Source organism: Myiozetetes cayanensis, unplaced genomic scaffold, assembly GCF_022539395.1.
Source record: "Myiozetetes cayanensis isolate MyiCay16 unplaced genomic scaffold, myiCay2020 scf3, whole genome shotgun sequence".
Classification (NCBI taxonomy): domain Eukaryota; kingdom Metazoa; phylum Chordata; class Aves; order Passeriformes; family Tyrannidae; genus Myiozetetes; species Myiozetetes cayanensis.
Window position 1 is genome coordinate 30,570,978 of NW_026087521.1, and position 20,053 is coordinate 30,591,030.

Here is a 20,053-nt window from a genome sequence, read left to right on the forward strand (position 1 = left end):
CACTGTATTCCTAGAAATGCTAAAGGAAACATTTGAAAAAAAGTACTTGGGATCACTTCCAAGCCTTTTCCATGTCTCTGAAGAGGATGTTATCCATTTTCTTTTAACACAGTCAATCTCTAAACACAGCTTTTCCAGTTAAAAAACAAGAGACACGGATTATCACATATAATCAACCAAATTTTGTCACCATGTCATTTCATTTAAGAAACCTACCATTTATTTCTGCGAAGATCAAATGAAATCCTGACAAAATGACTCTCCCACGTGTAGGAGTCTGAATACCTACACAGTAAAACTAAGTTGGATTACACTTAAAACTATGATCCACTGAAAAGAAAATCAAAAGCCCACAATACATCACTGATCTACAAACTTAACATCAGACACTAAGTTAGTTAGATTTCCCTTTAAGGTTACCCAAGCTATAAAATTACAATCTTAAAATAGCTGTTCAATAATCAAGAGTATTCCACCCATTATAAAATTACTACTTTGATGGGCACAGCCTTAACCATCTCCTGACATTCTAAACAAATGACTCTGCCAACAGCACCTAGTTACTGAAACTAAACACACGGTAACTACCTGGCCTTTCTGTTACTTCATTCTTCCTAAGAATTTAAAATTAATTAGTAGTCTAGCACGAAAACATTGTGAGAGGAAGAGGACCCATTTTAGTCCTAACAGTACTGTTTTGTTTTGAATTTATAAACGTGGCGATGGATTGTCAAAGATGACTTATATTTGGGGCTCAGGCTAATAATATTCTTTAATACTCACCAAAGGGAAAAAAAAAAAAGAAACTAGGACACCATGTCCTATAAAACAGAAGAAGTACTGGAGAGTATGTCACTGGCTCGGTAACTGCATTGCTTCCAGACTCCAGCGCTGCTCCGCGCAACTTTGCTGATGTTTAAGTCACTCGCGATCCTACAACAGCACAAAAGCAGAGCTGGGCTTGGAGCTGAGCCTCTCCGTGCAACTTCCTCCACAACTCCAGGCCCCTGGTAAGTCCGGGCACTCCAGAAGCCGCTCGTCCAGCAGACGCTCCCTGTGTTTAGGGCTGCCGGAGGCCGGTCCGGGAGCGGCGGGACGGCAGAGCCTCGCCGGGCCGTATCTTTGTTCCGTGCCGCGCAGGGTCCCTGGGCAGGGCTCCAGGGCTGCCGCTGCTCCCGGGGCGGCTCCACAAAAGCTGGGTGCGCGGAGGGCCCCGGATCGCCGCTGCCGCCCCGCTTTGTTCCCCTCCGGCCCCGGGAGCTGAGCGCGGACCCGCGGGGGCCGAGCGGCAGCACCGGGCCGGGCCGGGCTCCCTCCCGGCCGGCGCCACGACGCGGGCGGCGAGAGGAGCGGAGAGGAGGCGGCGAGAGGATGGAAGGGGGCACCGCGGTCGGAGCCGGCACCAAACTCCGCCCAGCCGACGGAGCGGCGAGAGCGCCCCGGCCCGGCGAGCCCCGCGTGGGCCAAGGCCGAGCCGGAGCGGGACGGCAGCGCCCGCGCCCCTCCTGCGCTGCCCTTCTCTCCCCTCCTGCCGGTCCCGGCTCGGCCTGCGGCCTCAGCGCCTCCCCTCGCCGCGCGGAAACTCCCGAGGGAGCCGGTCGGTCCCGACCGCCGGTGCTCACCTGGCGCGGCCGCTGCCCCGCACGGACCGGCGAGTCCCGCTCCGTGTCCCGCTCCGTGTCCCGCTCCGTGTCCCGCTCCCGCTCCCGCTCCCGGTGCCCGCGCCCCTCGGGGGGGCTCGCGCGGTACGAGGAGCCCCGCGCGCTCAGCGCGCGCCGCGCCGCCACATGTGCGCGCGGTGCGGGGCGGCGGTGCCGGCGGGGCCCGCGCGGGGGCGCTGCGACCCTGGGGCGCGAGCGGGAGAGGTGGCCAAAGAGACGCCCCCGGCCCGGCCCGGCCCGGCCCGCCCCCCGAGCATTGTGGGATAGGTCCTCCAGCACCGCCCGCCAGGGAGGGGCACGTGACCTGCCGGCCACGCCCCGCGTCCAGGAGCCAATGGGAGATGGGGGCGGGGAGAAGGGGGTGGGGCAGGGCCGCGCGCCGCGGGCGGCTGCGCCCTCTGGTGGCGGAGAGGCGCGGCCCAGGGATGCGGGCGCTGCCTGTTACGTCATCTAATCGCGACGCGGGGTCAGGCCGAGTGCCAACCCTTTTTTATTATTTATTTATTTGTTTATTTATTTATTTATTTATTATAGCATTATTATTATTATTTTAATAAAATTGGACGAAATGTGCACTGGGGGAGGTCCTGTGACCGCAGGGGGTGTGCGCTGGGCCCGCGTGGGGAGGAGGCAGCGCTGCTGCAGGGGCCGGCCCGGAGCGCGGGGTCGGTGTCGGCCGCGGCTCGGGGCTCACGGAAACAGCGCAGTTTGGTTCCTATACGTTCGCTTAGCCCGTTACTGTCAGAGCAGGTTGCCGTGTTGTCGTACGGCCTGGCTGTGGCAGGCGGGAAGCAGTTGGGTGCAGCCGCCGTGCTGGCCCTGTTTGTGCATGGCATCCCAGCCCCGCCAGGCTGTGTCTGCTGGGGGCCCCTCCGCACGGGCTCGCAGCAGAGCTGGGGTCAGCCCAACCCTCAGCGGAACTCCCAGGGCAACACTCCTGCCACAGCAACAAACGGCAGGGAAGGGGAAGCAGCGACCCCGCGTACGCAGAGTTGGTCGATTGTCTCCTCGTGTTCAGAATGAAGCTGTCGCAGCCTGAGTATAGTAAAATATGTGTCTCAAAAATTATGAGACCTTATTAGTTGCCATGATCGCTGACAGAGTATTAATTTAGAATCAACTCAGAAGAACTTAAGTGAGAGCAGGCTGTGGGGACAGAATGTAAGAATCGCAGGAAGGAATGAAAAGACTGTCCATTGGCAGGCTTCAGGGAAGTGTAATAAGAAATAAGACTACAGACGTAGTTTGGAAAGCACACACTTTAGGAATGGAGATGAAATGGTTAAGATGAGTCTGACTTAAAAGTGATTAAGGTTAATGAACTCCCCAAATCTTCAACTGGATAATATAAAGAAAGGAATTAGGTGCTTCAAAAATTGAGATTAAAAAAAGTCCTGTTATAAAATAAGTGACTCTGAGTGCTATGCTTTCTGACTGAGATCTTGAATGACCCTAGAATAAGACACTGAAGCAATTAAGAAGGGACAACCATAGCAGAAAACTAGAGGCAAGGTTTTGTTGCAAGGAGGGCATAGTACACATAACTACTGTAATTGTTAGTGCTGGGTCTTTGAATTAAAACATTTACTAAGTCATTCGGGGCTCAGAGATGCAGAGGGGGGCTTGGTGTTCACTGTTTCTATCACCAGTCACAGAGATGTTGCTGTCATCTACGCACGCTGCCCAGATCGTGTTGCACAGAGGAGCCGGGCAAGCTGAAGAGAAGTGTCAGTGTGAGAGAGGAATGCAGAGAGAAACACTCATCACTTCTGACGTGCTGTCTGTACTTTGTTTGATCTTCTGATTTTGTATCTCACATCCATCCCAGCACTGGCCTTTACAGCTCCTCACACAACTTCAGATGAGTGGCCTTGGCCCTTTCTCACCCCCCTTTTGAGATGGACGTGTGCTGTGCACTGTTTTTGTTGGAGGCAGAAATCTGGGACTTCACTCAGCTCTGGAAAATATGTCTTGAGTTTTCCTACATGTACATGAAGTTCCTGTCTGCAGAGGTTTCCAGTCCAGCCAGGGCTGAAGGACAGTGCTGTCCGGTTGGCTGGCTGCTCCCAGAACCAGTCCACCCAGTGGTCAATCCGTTCTGTCAAAGGAGAGTATGAGATAAAGCGCCTTCCATGTGCTCCATGCATGCTGAAAGGAGCAAGGAATTTAGGTTTTGTACAGGGGTATAGAAAAAAGGGGTCATGAACTCTGATTTTCTTCTAATCTCAGCAAACTCTATGATACAGGCACCTTCATATTTATCAGGCTACATTCGTTCATGTACCCATTAGTGTTTTCCTCAAAAATCAAGATGGGAGGGTGATTTGACCTGTAGGAATAGATGAAATATCACTGGGAATTGAGGTGAAGATGGTACAAAATTGGTAGGAATGGAAAATAATTTGTTACAATTTCTGGATTAGTGGATGAGTTGCCATCATCAGCCAGTTTTGCAGAAAGGAGGATCTTGTGTTCAAAGTCTTAAGACTTGGGAGCCAACCTTGTGATTTTTGACATTTGATTACTTTGTTTTCATGCTTTAGGACAGTAAAAACATAATTTCTTTAGTGTGTTTTTATAAGTTCTAAAGTCTTTAGTGTCTTCAAGTGACTGATGGCAGAGGTTATCCTTAGTCAAGGTGGACACCACAACCTATAAATCCATTGTAGGTGAAGGATAGCACTAGTGGAGGCAGTTACTATTGCCTGTTGTCTTTCCTAGGTAGGTATGACTGTTGCTTCATTTTCCAGCTAGATCAAGAAGATACTCAAAGACTGTGAGCAAACCTCGAGCTGTAGGAGGCACATGATTTTTAGCAACACTTCGGAGGTTTTTTGTGTGTGCCGTGTGTTTTGTTTGGGAGATGTACTCTGCCCACATTTTCAGAGTTTCCTGTAGCCATGAGATCTGGAAACTTCTCCAAAGCAGAGCCTCTTGCTGAGTCATGTTTCTCTTGGTAGGGCAGCATGGTGAGGAAGCAGAAGCAGAGACGTATTCATAGCACAGCTGTGAGTACAGGTAGAAGCTAGATGTGCCAGAGGAGAACTGGAACACACACAGGGAGAATGGTGTGAATGAGGGCATGGTCATTTGGACAGGGGAGCAACAGGGAGTGTGATACTAAAAATGAGTGGTACTTGGGTGAGGAAGAGAGAGCAATGATGGCAGAACAGATTGAGATATTTTGATCACAGTATGGTACAGCAAAGGAGGTGAGGTGATGCTTGATGAAAGCAGGGATGAGTCAAGAGTGGGACTCCTGAGTGACAAAATAGTAGTTATCCATGAGTAGAGAAATAAGGATTGGCATAGATCACAGAGGGGAAGATGGAGATGACTGTGTATTTAAATTCTTAACTTGGAAACATTCTGTGCCATCCTACAGCATTTACCATCTACACAACATTGCAACAAAGGCTCAGGTAAGTGACTCTTTATTATAAGTTTTTTTCCAACGTAATAAGCTTGAATGACCCTGAAGCGGTATTTCTGGAGTCTTGAAGCTGCCAGTGCTACATTCTGTCTCTGGAAGAGACACGGTGAAAAAATTTTAGCATAGTGGGTTGTTCTTCCTATTATGACACTGTTGGGAGTGATCAGTTAAAGCCACCAAAATATGCTATGCGCAGGGAACCAAAGAACTGTTGATGATATAAAACTTTTGCTGTCTGATTTCAGATGCTCATTTAAGTAATGAATGATTCATCTGTTGGGCTACTGAATTTTGAGCTTTTGAAGAGCGTAAATATTTAAAATGGCATAAAAAACATCTGAAGTGGAGACTCTGAGGGTTATTCAGAGCTCATTTACCCTCTCTGTCCTATGCAGGGTCAGTCATGCATATGTTGCCCCTTCATTCAATCTATTCTTCAATATCTCTGGTGATGGACTCTCTTCCAAAGCCTCCTTCCTCAAGCAGTCTATGTCTCTAGCTTAAAATTTATACTTTTAGAAAGCTGTTCTGATGCATAACTGTGATCCTTCCTGCTGTATCAGAAGCCCATATGTTTATCCCTGTCCACCATAAGTGCTGGGATCAGATTGTCCCCTGTCTATTTGCAACAGATTTTTATTTTTTTTTAGCTTTTTTAATTCCTTCTCAATCCTTACCTGAGGTTAAACAACGCTACTTAAATCAAATACATGGTAAGTGCTTTGTCTGTCCTATCCAAGGGCCCTGTTACTTTGCTATAAAAGGAAATGAGACTGCTTGGGCGTCATTTCTTGAAAAGTTAATGTTGGATATAATCTTCTTCTTAACTTTGAAGCAATTAGAAATTGTTAAGTTGATTATTTTATCACAGAGGTTTTTTTTGAGATCTCTCTCTCCCTCTTTCCAAAAATGAATTTTGATTATTGCTTTGATTTGCAATTCAGCTTTGTCATGTGTTTATATATTATGCAAAAAAAATTAAATTATCTAAAAATAAACTAGGGGATTTAACTCATTGTTTCAATAATGTGGTGGTCTGAAGTCTCTGAGTGTCTGTATTTGGTACTGGCATTCTCATTGCTTTTTAGGGAATTTTAAATTTTGAAATTCTGCTGTGTATTTATCTGTCCAACCAGGTTGAGTGTTATGTGTGCTGTATGGTTTTTTATTTAGATGCAGTATGTCTTTGCTTGCAAGTTTCATTGTTTGGAAATACATCATGATATTCTATAAATAAAAGTAAATAGGATGAGTGAAGAGTTCAAGACTTCTGCTTTTTAGCCAAAGTAATGCAAAAGGTTGGTCTAATACATTAAAAAAAAATCTTTTTTGAGAGTACAGTCAGTCAGAGTATAGACAACTGTTCTATTTTCTTTTTTTCTTCTTCTTTCTTTTTTCTTGTATTTGTTTTAATACACTGCAGTATTCACAGAATATTCTGAATTGGAAGGGACCACAAGGATCATCAAAGCCCAACTCCTGGCCCTGCACAGCACAGCCCCAAGAATCACAGACAGTAAAAGCCATGTTAGAAGCAAAGTTATTAAACCTCTGCTTTGGATCTTTGGTTGTTTAATTGTTGGGGTGGGTTTTTTTTGATTTCTAACTCATTCAAAGAAATTACTCAGTTGTTACTGGTTCTACTATTCATGTTTGAACTGACTATGTTTACCATTTAGTAAGCCCCCTTCTGGCTTAATCTTTGGCAAAACTGAGTTTCAAAAGATGGGTGGGATCAGATCAGATAAAATTTGACAGCACACATTTCAGATTCACAGTATTTCACTGTCCAGGAACCATGCATCAGTGTCTGAGAGCTTCCTGTTCAACTAAATTGTGTTCTGGCTCTGAAGCTGAAGATCTTGGACAAAACCCTAGGAAATCAGACTCTCTCAGTTCTTTGTGGGTAGCATCAACCCTTTTGTACAGGATTAGAGGAATCTTGTAATGGTCTTGGCTGGAATTTTTCTCTTGCTGTGCCAGGTTATAGTTACACTTTGACTGTGCTCCATGGAGATCGAGTGGAATCCTCTGGAATACATCCCACTGTGGAAATGAAGGATGTTATTAATAGCAGTATGGAATATCTTCAAGAAGAAAAGGCTTCCTTAGGGCTATGAGGAAACAGGATGTGAGATAATTAGCCATAATTCATAATATATAACCATATTGTTTCCTCAGCAAGAAATGGGATGGGTGTTATGCTGTCATGGAGACACCATTCTTCAGTTATTCCCAGAGTTCCCATGAGCATTTTGCAAATATCCTAGCACTATGCTATGACCAACCACATTTATTCACAGGCTTAAGACAAAAAATCCTTGGAGCTTTTAACACCAGCATATAGTATGTGCATACCTTGCAGTTTCTCACAAAAACCCAGCAATGCAGTCCTTAGCAAAAATAGCCAACATTCTTTTCTCGTTCCAAATTATGTGTTCTAATTTGTGGGGTGGTGATCTGTCTAATCAATTTAGCCCACTGAACTTAAGCTGAACCACATTATGTGATGGTTCTTTTCATCACCCTGAACAGGTTTACTGATTTCACTCAGACTTGCTAGGACAGGTTGTGATAAATACTGCTGAAAGTGTTGGGTGCAACCACGGCCCTTCATCTTAGAAGAGCTATAGGCGATGGCTAGGTACAAGCGAAGTTAAGCTCAAGTTAAAGGCACACGTGGGTTTGAATTCATCGGATGGAATGGTTTTGCTGTGGGACTGTGTGTGTGACAGAGCGAGAGGAGAAGAGGGAATGGAGTTAAATGGTGTCATGGTTCAGCCCCAGCTGGGAGCCAAGGCCAACACAGCCGCTCCCTCACTCTCCCACCAGCAGGACTGGGGAGGTAATAGCCAGAAAACTCATGGGTTGTTACAGACAATGTAATAGGGAAAGCAGAAGCCACACCCACAAGCAAGGATAGAATTTGCTGCTTCCCATGGGCAGGCAGATGTGCAGCCATCTCCAGAAGAGCAGGGCCCCATCACGCCTGACGGGTACTTCGGAAGACAAACCTTTCTGAGGCCTGTCACATAGGAGCATTGATTGGTATTTTGTTATTTGAGTGTTACCTCCTAATTTGTACCATACAGCTGGACTCCACAGATGGAGGTACTGTTCTTATTGACTCACAAACTTAGAAAAATGTGTTCCTTTCCTATCTTTTTTCTTGTTTAGGAGGAACAGGAGTCTCTGAAATCCAACTTACCATGCCATCAAGTTGTGATCCAAGAGGGATTAAATAACATGATGCAGAACAATGTCTCCAGAAAATGTTTGTTCATACCAAGAGATATTACCTCCCCCTCCTCTCTAAGCTGTTCCTCTCCCAGAGGTTTCCATTTTAGGAAAAAATCCCCAACCACACAAAATACACATAAATTCCAAAGTGATAGTTCTTTACAATAATTTACCATGCAGTTTGAAGCATTGTTTCTGCTTTCTGTTGTGAGGTGGTAACCATGACTAAAATGGAAAAGCAGATAACTAGAGATGGTTATACCCTCTGATTGCTCCACATGAGTCAATCAAGATTGTCTGGAAATACCCAGAGAGGGCAGGAGACAATCTGTGTTCACTTTTGGTAATGTTTTGGTGAGGTGGTGATGAGAAAAGATGATTCTACTGGATTGTTTAGATTTTTAGATAGTTCATCTTTTCAGTAAGTCTGAGTCTACCATATCAGTTTGTTGATCCCCTGTGTTGGTTGCATGGCTCTTCTTTAGAGAAGGCAAAAAGCAGAAATGTAGTTCAGTGTCACAGAGGTGGAAAGAGGAGTTGCTGTGAGGCAGAGGCTCTCAGGGGCACTTTCAGACCATTTCTTCTATTAACTACTTTTAGAGTTGTGTATGTTTCTTTAAATGCATTCTTTAAATGCATTCAGCAAACGTCAAGTCCTAAGCACAACAGGCAATAATCCAAATGACTAAAATAAGAACAAAACTTGGCCATAACTTTTAAAGAAATCATTTCAGGCTTCAGATTATTTGCTGTGTAGCTCACATGAATTACATCTGCTGCCAACACCACTACCATCAGCTTTTCCAAACAGCCATTTAGCTTTGTATTATTATCAAATACTTTATGTTGATAGCATAATTTGGACATTAGTGATTTACTGCACCCAAACTGGACTATGTTATTACAGTCCCTAGGCAGTAATCCCCAGCTGATCACCTAGTAGAGTCACCCGTGAGTTGCTAGCCAAATGGTCCAAGACAAACTGAAGTGCCGTTTGTTATCTAATAAACACATTGTTTATAGTGGACTCACTAATAAAAGCACCACTAAAAAAAATCCCCTTAATCCTATATAATACTGCTGGAGTATTTTTAGTGCATACTAAACAATCTTAATACCGAAAACAAGAACTTAGCATCCACTCTGCTAAAAGTGCTACACCCCACTCAATACACCCTGAGAACAGTATTTTCAAAAGTGTGTTGAAATAAATTATTTCTGACATTTCCCCCAAAATAGCACTTCTGCTTGTTTGTAGCTACTCAGGTTGACATTATGGAAGAAGGCAGCTAGGTGGAGAAGTTGTTAATGTTACGGTACTCACGCTTATGCAGCCACCATCGAGGCTGCACTAGAAGAGATGTTAGCTTTATGCTCTGAGTTTTGTTGAATTGCTGAGATTGCCCACAGGTCATAAAATTAAGCAGAAATATAATTATTTCCTAGATCCATCATCACGTGCCTTGGGGTTTTTCTGGGATGTTCTGGTTTATTTTGTTCTTCTGTGGTTACATTCAAAAATTATTTTTAGCACTTAAACTAGGATTTTTTTCAGTGAGGCTTTTTGCACCTGAAGTTTGTTAGTCCTTTGAATTTAAAATGCTGAAAGAAAAATATAACCAAAACTCTAAGCACCTTCACACCTGTAAATATACTTAAAAATAGAGAAGTAACCTTCCCAATGGTAATTCAGTGAGTTGAGCACTTTATGATATGCCCTCTGCTGCAGTCTCAGGGCTCCCAAGCCCTGGGGCATCCTGCGTGCTGTGGGGTCTCTGTCCCGATGCTCTCAGCTCTATGTGGCAGACCAGTGAGACTGCCATGGTGTGAACACATCGCCCAAGCAAGGCTCACAGGACAGAGAGGTGAAAGACAAATTTTGGAGTAGTGTCTGAAAGGAAAATCCATCATCTCTTTAATGGACCCACAGCTAAAAAGACAGACTTGGTTGCAACTATCATGCATTGTCAGAAATCAGAAGGGATCTGAACTTTCAAACCCAATTAGCCAGCTATTGAAGGAAGCAACAACATCTTAATTATCTTCTTCCCCTAACACCTTGCTGTTCCTGTTTAGGGGGAGTACCTGCAGGGAACTGCTCTCGTCCATAACAACTGCTTAGTTATCCTTCATCGTCTGTGTGTGCTTTTTGCATTGGACATATCCTTTTGATATACCAGTACAGGATGGTCATGTATCCATTTGTTTATCAGACAGAATTCACAGAGTCACAGAACAGTTGTGGTTGGGAGGGACCTCTGAAAGTCATCTCTTCCAACCTCACCTTGCTCAGGCAGGGCCATTTAGAGTGGATTGCCCAGGGCCATGTCTAGATGGTTTTTGAATGTTTCCAAGGATGGAGACCACAGCCTCCCTGGGCAGCCTATGCCAGTGCTTAGTCACCTCTCACAAAGTGTTTCCTGATATTTAGAGGGAACAGCCTGTGTTTCAGGTTGTGTACGTTACCGTGGGTCCTGTTTCTGGGCACCTCTGAAAAGAGCCTAGCTCCATCTTCTCTACAACCTCCCTTTAGGAATTTGTACACACTAGCCCTCCTCTTCTCCAGGCTGGACAGTCCAAGTCTCTCGGTCTTGCCTCCTATGTGAGGTACTCCAATCCCTTCATCATCTGTGCAGTCCTTTGCTAGACTCTCTCAAGTAGCTCTGTATTGCTCTTGTACCGAGGAGCTCAGATCTGGACACAGCATTCCAGTGCTGTGCTGAGGTGATGGATCACCTCCCTCAACCTGCTGTCAATACTTTGCCTAATGCCCCCAAGATATACCATTTGCCTTCTTTGCAGCAAGGGCACTTTGCTAGTTCATATTCAACTGTATCCTCACCAGGACCTCCAGGGCCTTTTTTGCCAAGTTGCTTTTGAACAAGTATGGGGAAAAAAAAAAAAGAAAATGGTATGAAATTGGATGAGCCGTTCTGTGAATTTCCAAATTTACAAAAGAACTAAGCAGATCCTATTAATGCAATCTTCCCAGGTTAGTGAAAAGGAAATGTTATAAAGTTTTAATAAAATAGCCACATTTCTTCTGAGGGAGCACATTATATATTTTGTAGCTAGTAATGACACTGGGCTGTTAAGGGGGGTCAGTAGTGACCAGTTCAACTTGACATTAAAATTGTGACTGAGTCTATACCTGATCTGTGACAATTCTCGTGTTTTAACTATTAGGGTACACTGCCCACTAACACTCTAAGCATACAGTATAAGGGTGTTTGGTTTTGCCTACCAACTTCTTTCCACCTGCTTTAAAGTCTATAATACTAGTGGTAAAGAGACTTCAAATAAAATTTTGTACCTTTTTAACAAAAAGACATCCAGCACCTCTCCAGCAGAGATACTCCGTGTTTAGCCAACCCCTCCAGAATAAGTTGGATATGTTAAATGGTCTCTAGCCCTGCAATTTCCTTGTATTTCCTTGATACCATCTTCCCTATCACGTCATCCATGTACTAGCTCACATGGAAGACTGGTGCTGGGGTGGCCTGGAGGGCACTGCTGCCCATGAGAGCAATTATTCTGCTCTTCCTGCTTGCTGACCACCCTCCCAAAATGTCTTCAGGAATGGATAGGGAACCATATTAAGGCTGAGGTGAAATTGTCAGATGGCAGTCACTGGCCTCTGAATCCTGGGGTTTTTTGGCAGTGGGAGAGATGGACAACCTTCTTGTGCCACTCCTCAAAGCCATGCATCTTGCTCCCTGGAGGGGTTGTTCCTGAGGAAGCCCTGGAGCAAGCTGGATCCCTGGGCTTGCGTGTGGCAAGGAGACAACTCCTGTCAGCCAGCTTGTACGTGTCCCCCCACCTCTCGCTCCTGGAAACACTTCCTGGGGCAGTAGTTTGTGGGGATTTCTACACTAATTTTAGTGAAGCAAATTTCTAATTTTTAGAGGAAAAATGTGGATTTTTATTTGATTCTAAACTGGTTAGTAATTCTTCAAAATTTTAATTGGAAACAAAAGCTCTATATGCTAGCTACAGTTGTCCATATTTTCTCAAGCTTTAGTTACTTAGATAATTGTGGGAAACGATGCAAGATCCTCTTTGAATAGGGTCTCTTCCCCAAATGAGCATCAGGATGAGTAGTTGGAAAGCCCCACCAGACAACTTTCCTGGGACAGCTCCTGCAAAGCAGGCACCGAGCAATTATTGGACGCTTAGAGGTGCGGAAGATGCCAAATAGTAACACAACTAGCCGCATGGTGGAGCTAGGTTCGAGAAGACGGCGGTGTAAGCATGCCGGGAGATGCTCCTCCGGGCTTTGGGAAGAGAGATGTCGCCTCCCAAACTGCTGGCTGGTTTCCTACTTGTCTTTCAGGCATAAGTGATCAGTAGACCTTCAAATAGACAGGAAACAGAGAACAAATATTTGTCAACGGAGGAGATTTAGCAAGCTGCTCAGCAAAGCTAAATAGCAGAACTGAGTGCCATCAGACACAGGACCCTGGATACACATCTAACTGCTAAAATGGAAACATAGGATTAGGGGATAAGTTCAGTTCTGAACATCATTTAGCTGATTTCCACCAAAAAAAAAGTATTTCATCATGTTCTAAAACAGAGCCTATGATTCTGAATAAGGCTGCTATTGTTTCTGTGAATGAGAGGTATAAGTAAGTGGTGGCATCCTGCATCTCCAGAAGGAAAAAAAAAATACTGCAGTAACTCCTTTTAGACAACTTTTCTGTTCACTGCGATGAAATCAGTTCAGAATTAATTGTCATGTTAAGTATCAGTTAGCCTCACCCTTTGAAGGAGATGCAGAATTTCTCTCTCCCGATGGGGCTTCCCCCAGCCGGTCAGGAGGAGCGGTATGTCACCCTGTGAGAGGGCAGTGTGGTGCCTGGGAGCTCTGATCACAACCGAGCTGGTGAGGAGAAATCAGAGAGACGCCGCTTTCATGTCACGTTACAACCTCCCTCTCTCCAGCAGCCCTCCTGGCCTCCATGGGATATACATTTCCCATCCCTGGCTTTTCCCGCTGGATAGCCACTTATTCACACCCTTCCTTCCACCCCTCACAAACACTTGATTGTACAGCACTTATGCCACTGGGTTTTGTCGGAGGTTTATTCCAGTTGCCCTTTTTTAGAGAGGGCTAAAGGCAGCAACCTGTGATTGAGCACAACGACTGTCCCTTAGAGAAAAGGGCAGCCAAAGATATTGTTAGTTCCTATTAAGTGGAGATGCCAACATTTCATAGGATCAGGCCTTTTATGACCAGACATATTTAGCAGTACTGTAAGTGAGGATGTGCATCATTTCCTGGGATTGTCAAACCTCTGATGGAACTCTTGGAATGCAATGAATAATATTACTACAATACTGTATTTTCTTAAACATAGTGGGCATAATTAAAGTCCCACCCACAGAGGTCAAATCCATCTGACTCACTATTGTTAAGAGACTTCCATTTATTTTAACAATTGCTTGTTTAGAATATTAAGTCAATTAATTTCTTGCCTTTGTGGAAGGTGTCATTTTACTATGTCAGGGACAATGTGGAGCTCTGGAGTAAAGCTATAAATACAGATCCTATTGGATCTGATTGTCACTTAACAAAAGTTAAAGCAGCTTTGACAAAATTAGTGAAATTATTATTTGCATCAGTGTACTATCTGGTCTGGTATACTTAAAAATGTGTCTATACCTTTAAAGGTATTGCTAAATTGGTAACAGTGTAGACTATATGAAACAATAACACTTTTAAAATTTCATTATTTTCAGGTATTCTGCCTGCTCATTTTCTCACAGTGAACTAGTTTAGACAAAAAACTGTATTTCTCATTTTTATGTCAGTTTTACCATCAGGAGCAGAATTGCAGTACTGATGCACTGTAATTGTATCAAGTATTGCACTGGGACTTTTAAAGGGACCCTATCAGGTGAAAAAGAGTTTGAACTATTATCACCAGTAACAGCAAAATAATTATTAATGAAAGCCATTAGCAAAAAGCAATCCCAATTTTTTAGCTGATTAGTCTATGCATTGGATAGCCGTCTGTGTATAATTAGTTTCATGGGTTTTCTGATATGGTCACTTAGATCTAGATCTTCAGAGGCATTTCAGTTTGGAAATGAAGGACAAACCTGGTGCTTGTGTTTATTATTAGAAACCTAAATAACTTTGTGGAGTCAGACATTAGTCCTGGAAATGGAAACACATTAATCTGTACCAAACTTTGTTACTGTGAACACTCTGGTTGTCAAGCTTAGAAAGAAAAATTTCTTTCTCACTCTCAGAATAGAGAAAGAGGGCAGAAAAGTTCTATCCAGTGGTAGGGAAGATAACTGCAGGTGAGTGGCTTCCCACACAGAAGCCCATGCTTCTGCAGATGCTTGTGCAGGGTGACTACCCAGGACACAGGGATGGAGAGGACAGCTGTAAGCTATGGTGGGGGATGCAGGCGGGCAGCCCTCCTCTCCCTCTCTCCCTCTCCATGCTGTAACCACCTCAGGAAGTGGAAAAAGGGCAGGAATTCCAGGCAATACATCTTCTAGCTTTTCTTAAGGCAAACAGCTGAGGCACCATAGAGGCCTGACGTCTCTGAAGGAGATGTCTCTGCAACTCTGCAAAACCAGCCAGCTCCACTTCCCACCACATGCCATTCCCATGGCTATCCTTGGGGGAGCTTAGGGCTGGCAGTGCTTGTCCCTGTGCTTCGTGGGCAAACCATCAGCTTACCCCTGTCCATATTTACTGATCACTGAACCAGGAACAGACTTAATCACCTGGGGTTGCAAGTGTAGGTTATACTACTTTTCTTTCATTCTTGCATGAAAGAAACACACGAGCACACATTGAGGTACTGATGGACATGCTGGATAACAGAAGCAAAAGTTACTGGCAGCATCTGGGGGTAGACAAAATGGAAAGGAGTAGAAGGGACAGTACCTGAAAGCCAATTCTCAAATCACTATACTGATCTCTGCAATTTTTCTCCTCAAGCTGAAGGGAAGAGTGCAGGACAACAACACCGGAATGAGTTCAGATTTTGTTCATGATTGATTTTGCCGTCTTGTTTACATAACCCACCTAATCCTGCCTCCTAGCTTAGTAAATCACAGCTTGCAGCCCTCTTCTTAAGCATAAGCCCAGAGGATAATGATGAAAAGCAAATCTCATTTCCCATCAGCAATGCAAGAGATAGAAAATCGAAAGTAAAGAGAATTATAATGTTGCCACCTAGATGGAATCAGTTTTATCTTCATTTTTATCCTGTATTAATTCTTAGAAACACAAACCCACTGTGCCAGGGGGGCGGTAAATGAGGTAGGAAGTGGAGTACAGGATTGTCTGTGACCAGAGGAGCCCAGATCTCAGGCTGAAGGTGTGAGGTTAGTGAGTCAGGGGCCATGTTTATTCCAGTGTCCTCAGTTATGCCCTCAAAATGAGTAGGCAGGATTTACAAAGAGATATTGAACTTTCCGGAATAACACTCTCACTGACATATCCTGGCCAGTAATATCAATGTGAGGCACTTAAAAATATTCTCTTATTTATTGACCTAAGCAGGAGCTGAACTCTTCTGGCAATTTATTCCCAGTGGGGAGACCAAGTATCTGGGACATCTGATCTTGCATACCCTCCCTTGGTACTGGGGAGGTACAGGTTTGTCTTTCATTCTTTTTGTGCAAAAACAAGGGCAGTGCTGAAAATATTAGGGGGAGGGGAAGAAGAAGGGGGCAGCAAGCCTGGCCCCTAATTCAGTCACTTTGGTGGCAAAGTTACATGAGCAGCTTTGGTCTTGTTTATTCAGACGATTGGTTTTTTTCTTAAAGTAAATTTGCTCTTTGCTGAGATTGAAATAGGGTATGGCCAACAGGTACACAGGGAGGAAGGGGAAGGGCAAGCAGAAGAAGTAGTAATAAAACAGTCACTCACAGGAGCCTTTAATTCTCAGAGCGTTTGGGTAAGTGGTGCTAGCTAGATATTGGCTGTCCTCCACAATCTGTACCTGGAAAACTTCTCTCCTGGGGGAAGGGCTGAACTAGGTGTTCAAACCAGCCCCTGCAGACTTCAAGGATAAATTAAAGGAGGGCCTCCTAGTGAGACAGCACCGTCTTTCCCAGGCCATCCTTCACTGAGAGCTGAACCCAGCCCTTGACAGAGCAGGGACACAGGATCATTACTCCAGCACGCAAATGGATGCATGGAGGCAATGCTGTCAGGGCACATGTGACCCCATCTCTCTTCGACCAGCTCTGATTAGGAACCTCGTGTTTTGCAGCAGTAGCAGAACAAATGCAATCAGGAAGGCCACGTGAAATCAATTTTTGTTTAATTATTCATTGCATATCTCTATGCTGTACTGAGGGAATAGTTCCAAATCCTATAGTACCCAGCTACTTCCAGCTGCTTTCTTGAAGGTAAGCATATGACTCTGGTTTCAACTGCTATTGTAAATATACAATTATTTATAAAGTTCCTCACAGGGACCATATGGTCCCCTTTTGAATAAAAATGCACAGGTGGAGCTGAAAAAAATCAGTGAAAAAAGAGGCCTAGTGCATTGATATGTAGCAAACCATCTGCTTTCATGTGCGAGTGATGTTATAACAAACTGCAGGAGGCACAGCTAAGACAACTGTAGAGAGCCAGCTCCTTCGTGGTGTTTGCAAATCTTCTGCTGCTCTTCTGCCTTTTGGTAATTTTGTGTTGTCATTTGCTGCAATGTACCAGGAAAACCGTATTGGCTACCTACCACATGCCTGGGACTAACAAACCTCTGTGGTTTTGTGAGAGACTGGAGATTTAAATTATTTTGACTTTTGCTAGGTCTAGGAAACACATTGAGTATCACCAATCAACTCTGCTAAAATTAAAATGTTTCGAACAAGGTTTATTCTGTAAAACAGCAAGAAAACTGATGTTGATCTTCTCATTTATTAAAATATTTTCCATAGTGGTCTGAAACTTGCTATGGATTTGCTTGGATGATGTTAGAGTAATGTTTGTGTTAGTTCTGGGTTGTTACAAAGGAGCCACGAAGGCTGCAGAGATCTGGTTTATTTTATTGCTATTATAATGTCAGGATAAGTACAGGTACCAGACAGGGGCATCGTTGATGTCACTCAGGTTGCAGCGCAGCAACATGAACCCTTAAGGAGTCGCTGGCTCTGCAGGGAGAAGGTGGCTCAGTACCAGCAAAAGGGCAGTGGAGGTGGTTATGGGTGTGAGCATGTTGTCCTGTGCTTGCTCTGTTTAGCATTACAGGAGCTAGGCTGCTGGCAGTCCCTAGAAAGCACAAAGGCAGTGACTGAAAAACTGTGGATTTCTTATGGCATGAAAAGAATGACAGGCAGGACAACCAGTCCTAGCACCAGCCTCATGAGTTTGGGAACAGTTCAGTGAGCCTGCCTGGCTCAGTGAGCCTGTGATGAGTTACTTTTGCTCTTATATGGTTTGTGAACTCAGCTGGAGGTCAAGAACCTGTCTCTGCCCTTCCTACCCAGCCTCTAAGAGCAGGCAATCAGAGAGCAAGGATTGCCTCTGTGTGTAGAGAAGGGGTCTGAGCTGCCCTCATGAAAATCCATCTGTGGCTACACCTCCTGGGCAAAGGGGAGAGGGGAGGCCCCTGAAAACACTCGAGACCTTTATAAAAACTCAAGAAAAATATAATTTTCAATAAAAAGGCAAAGGGAATATTTAAAGAATATAAGCAATTTTCCTTTTCTTAATTATCATAGTTATAATAATGTAACAATATTATGAATAATATAATGACCAGTATTATTAAAATTCATTCAAATAACTTGTGTTTTGACATGGAAATTCCAACCACGGGGCAGAGACTGAGTCAGACAGAAAATCACAGAAGCATTAAAAGGTGAATTGTAAATAAACGGAGCTGCCTTATTCTCTTCTCCAGTCCTCCTCGAGGCCCTCAAATGCAGGACAGTCAAACAGGCCTTCTGGCCAACATCTCCTGCCTGGCTAGCTGCAAGGAGGTGTTGAGTCTCTCTTGGGCACTTTCTTCCTTTGCAGTGTGTTTTGTGCCTCTCTAGAGAATACATTGAACAGAGACTTCACCATCTTGACTGACTGCGCTGGGGGTAGTTGGAGACTCTCTTGTGAGAACCAGCAGCGTAAAATGCTGAAATGAGAGAGCAAAACATTACTAAAAAGGAAAGCATGGCTCATCAAGGGACCTATATTTCCACACAAAGCTTCCTGACCCTCTGTCAGTCTTTCCTTACTTCAATCAGTATCCAAGTATGTGTGTAACCCTTTTCTCTTACTCCCCTTCTAGGCTTCCCAAGTGAGGTGCATCTTGCTGGAGCATCCCTTCATGGAGTCTGCCAAACTTTCTTGGCTGTAAAGCAGCTGACAGAGAAGATGGTCCTTCTAAAAGCTCTGTCTTCTGACTTGAAACGGAAAAAACACATAATGTCTTGTACAGAAGTTAAGGACATTACAACCAGTGTCAGATGGGCTGCTAAATGACATGCACACATTAGTGCTGTGGTACGACTATTTTTTTCTTCAGCTGTTGAAGAAAAACATGGTACCTGTCTTATTTCAGACCCAACAATTTGAAAAATACTTCCCAGTGAGGTTTGTGTTTGTGCTTCATTTACCTGCTGGGTGAGGTGGATTTGTTCCATGGATCATCAGGAGCTTGCACACTGGAGTAACACTTGAGTTCCTGTGTGTTCAGATATAAAACAATAGTGCAGGAGGAAATACTTTTGGTGACCTGGTTTTATCAGAGCTGAGAGCAGATATATTTTCTATAGCATGCAGGATTGCTGCAAAGCCTGCTGGTGAAGTGCTAAACTGCTGGTGTCTGTGCTGATTTACCTCCTGACTTGGGTAAGAATGACGAATTTGTGTCAGGGATTAGTCTGCATGTGCAGCCCACAGGGACAAATCATATAGGTTATGATGGTTTTTCTCTGCTGACTGTGCAGATGAGTTAAAAAAGCAGCAATAGCTAAAGACACACTTATAAATATGAGTGTGTATGCAAAGTAATGTTGCCACAAGAACAGAGAAGGCTTTGGTGTATAGTTGTGCGATTCTCAGTAGCCATCCCTAGCCACGGTGGCTACTTTCTGACAGCTTGGGCCTTGCGCATTAGGTGGGGTTTCACTGAGCTCTTCAACCACACTTGCACTTGCCTTTAATTCTTTTATTCTTAGTTGAGATTTGCAGTATTGTTGTCCTAAAAGACCTGGAGCTCATACAACTCCAGTGCAGTAGTTTTCATTCCTGCCGATGTTTTCCTTGGTAGTGCTGTTTCCTGGAATTTTGTTGACTCTCTACATCTTTTACAGAGTTGGTTTAGATGATTTTCATTTCTTACTAAGGCTGGTACAAGTAAAATATAAATCCTTTATTAGCAGTAAAATATATAAAGTCTTGAAGCCCATCTAGCATTTCTTTTGTCTCACCCATGCCCCCAAAGCAGTTAACGTATAACTTAGTATCTTAGTAGAAATCCATTAAGGCAGTTCTTCATATTGTGAAAGTCTAAGACATTTTAGCAGGTTATATAAAAATATGACTAATTCCTTTGATCACAGTGGACCTCAACCATTTCATTGCAGGCTGTGAATCTTGGAAATCCTGTGGAAGTAATGTCTGAGAATAGCTCTGTGTTATCTCAGTAAATTAGTCTGGTGTGACTACCACTTAGTAGTGGCTGCTAGTGACCTTTGAAAATAAGCTCTGTACCAACCTAAGATCTTTGTGGCTAGA

The 20,053-nt window shown here is 44.1% G+C and overlaps 1 protein-coding gene across 1 annotated transcript in view; it reads right to left on the reverse strand.

Annotated features, from left to right (window-relative positions):
• SCAF11 (SR-related CTD associated factor 11) overlaps positions 1-1,735 on the reverse strand; it is a 45,943-nt gene extending 44,208 nt beyond the window's left edge. Inside the window, 1 exon segment of the mRNA XM_050324893.1 lies at positions 1,623-1,735. The gene's annotated coding sequence lies outside the window, so the exon portion shown is untranslated.
• Between the last annotated feature and the right edge of the window lie 18,318 nt (positions 1,736-20,053).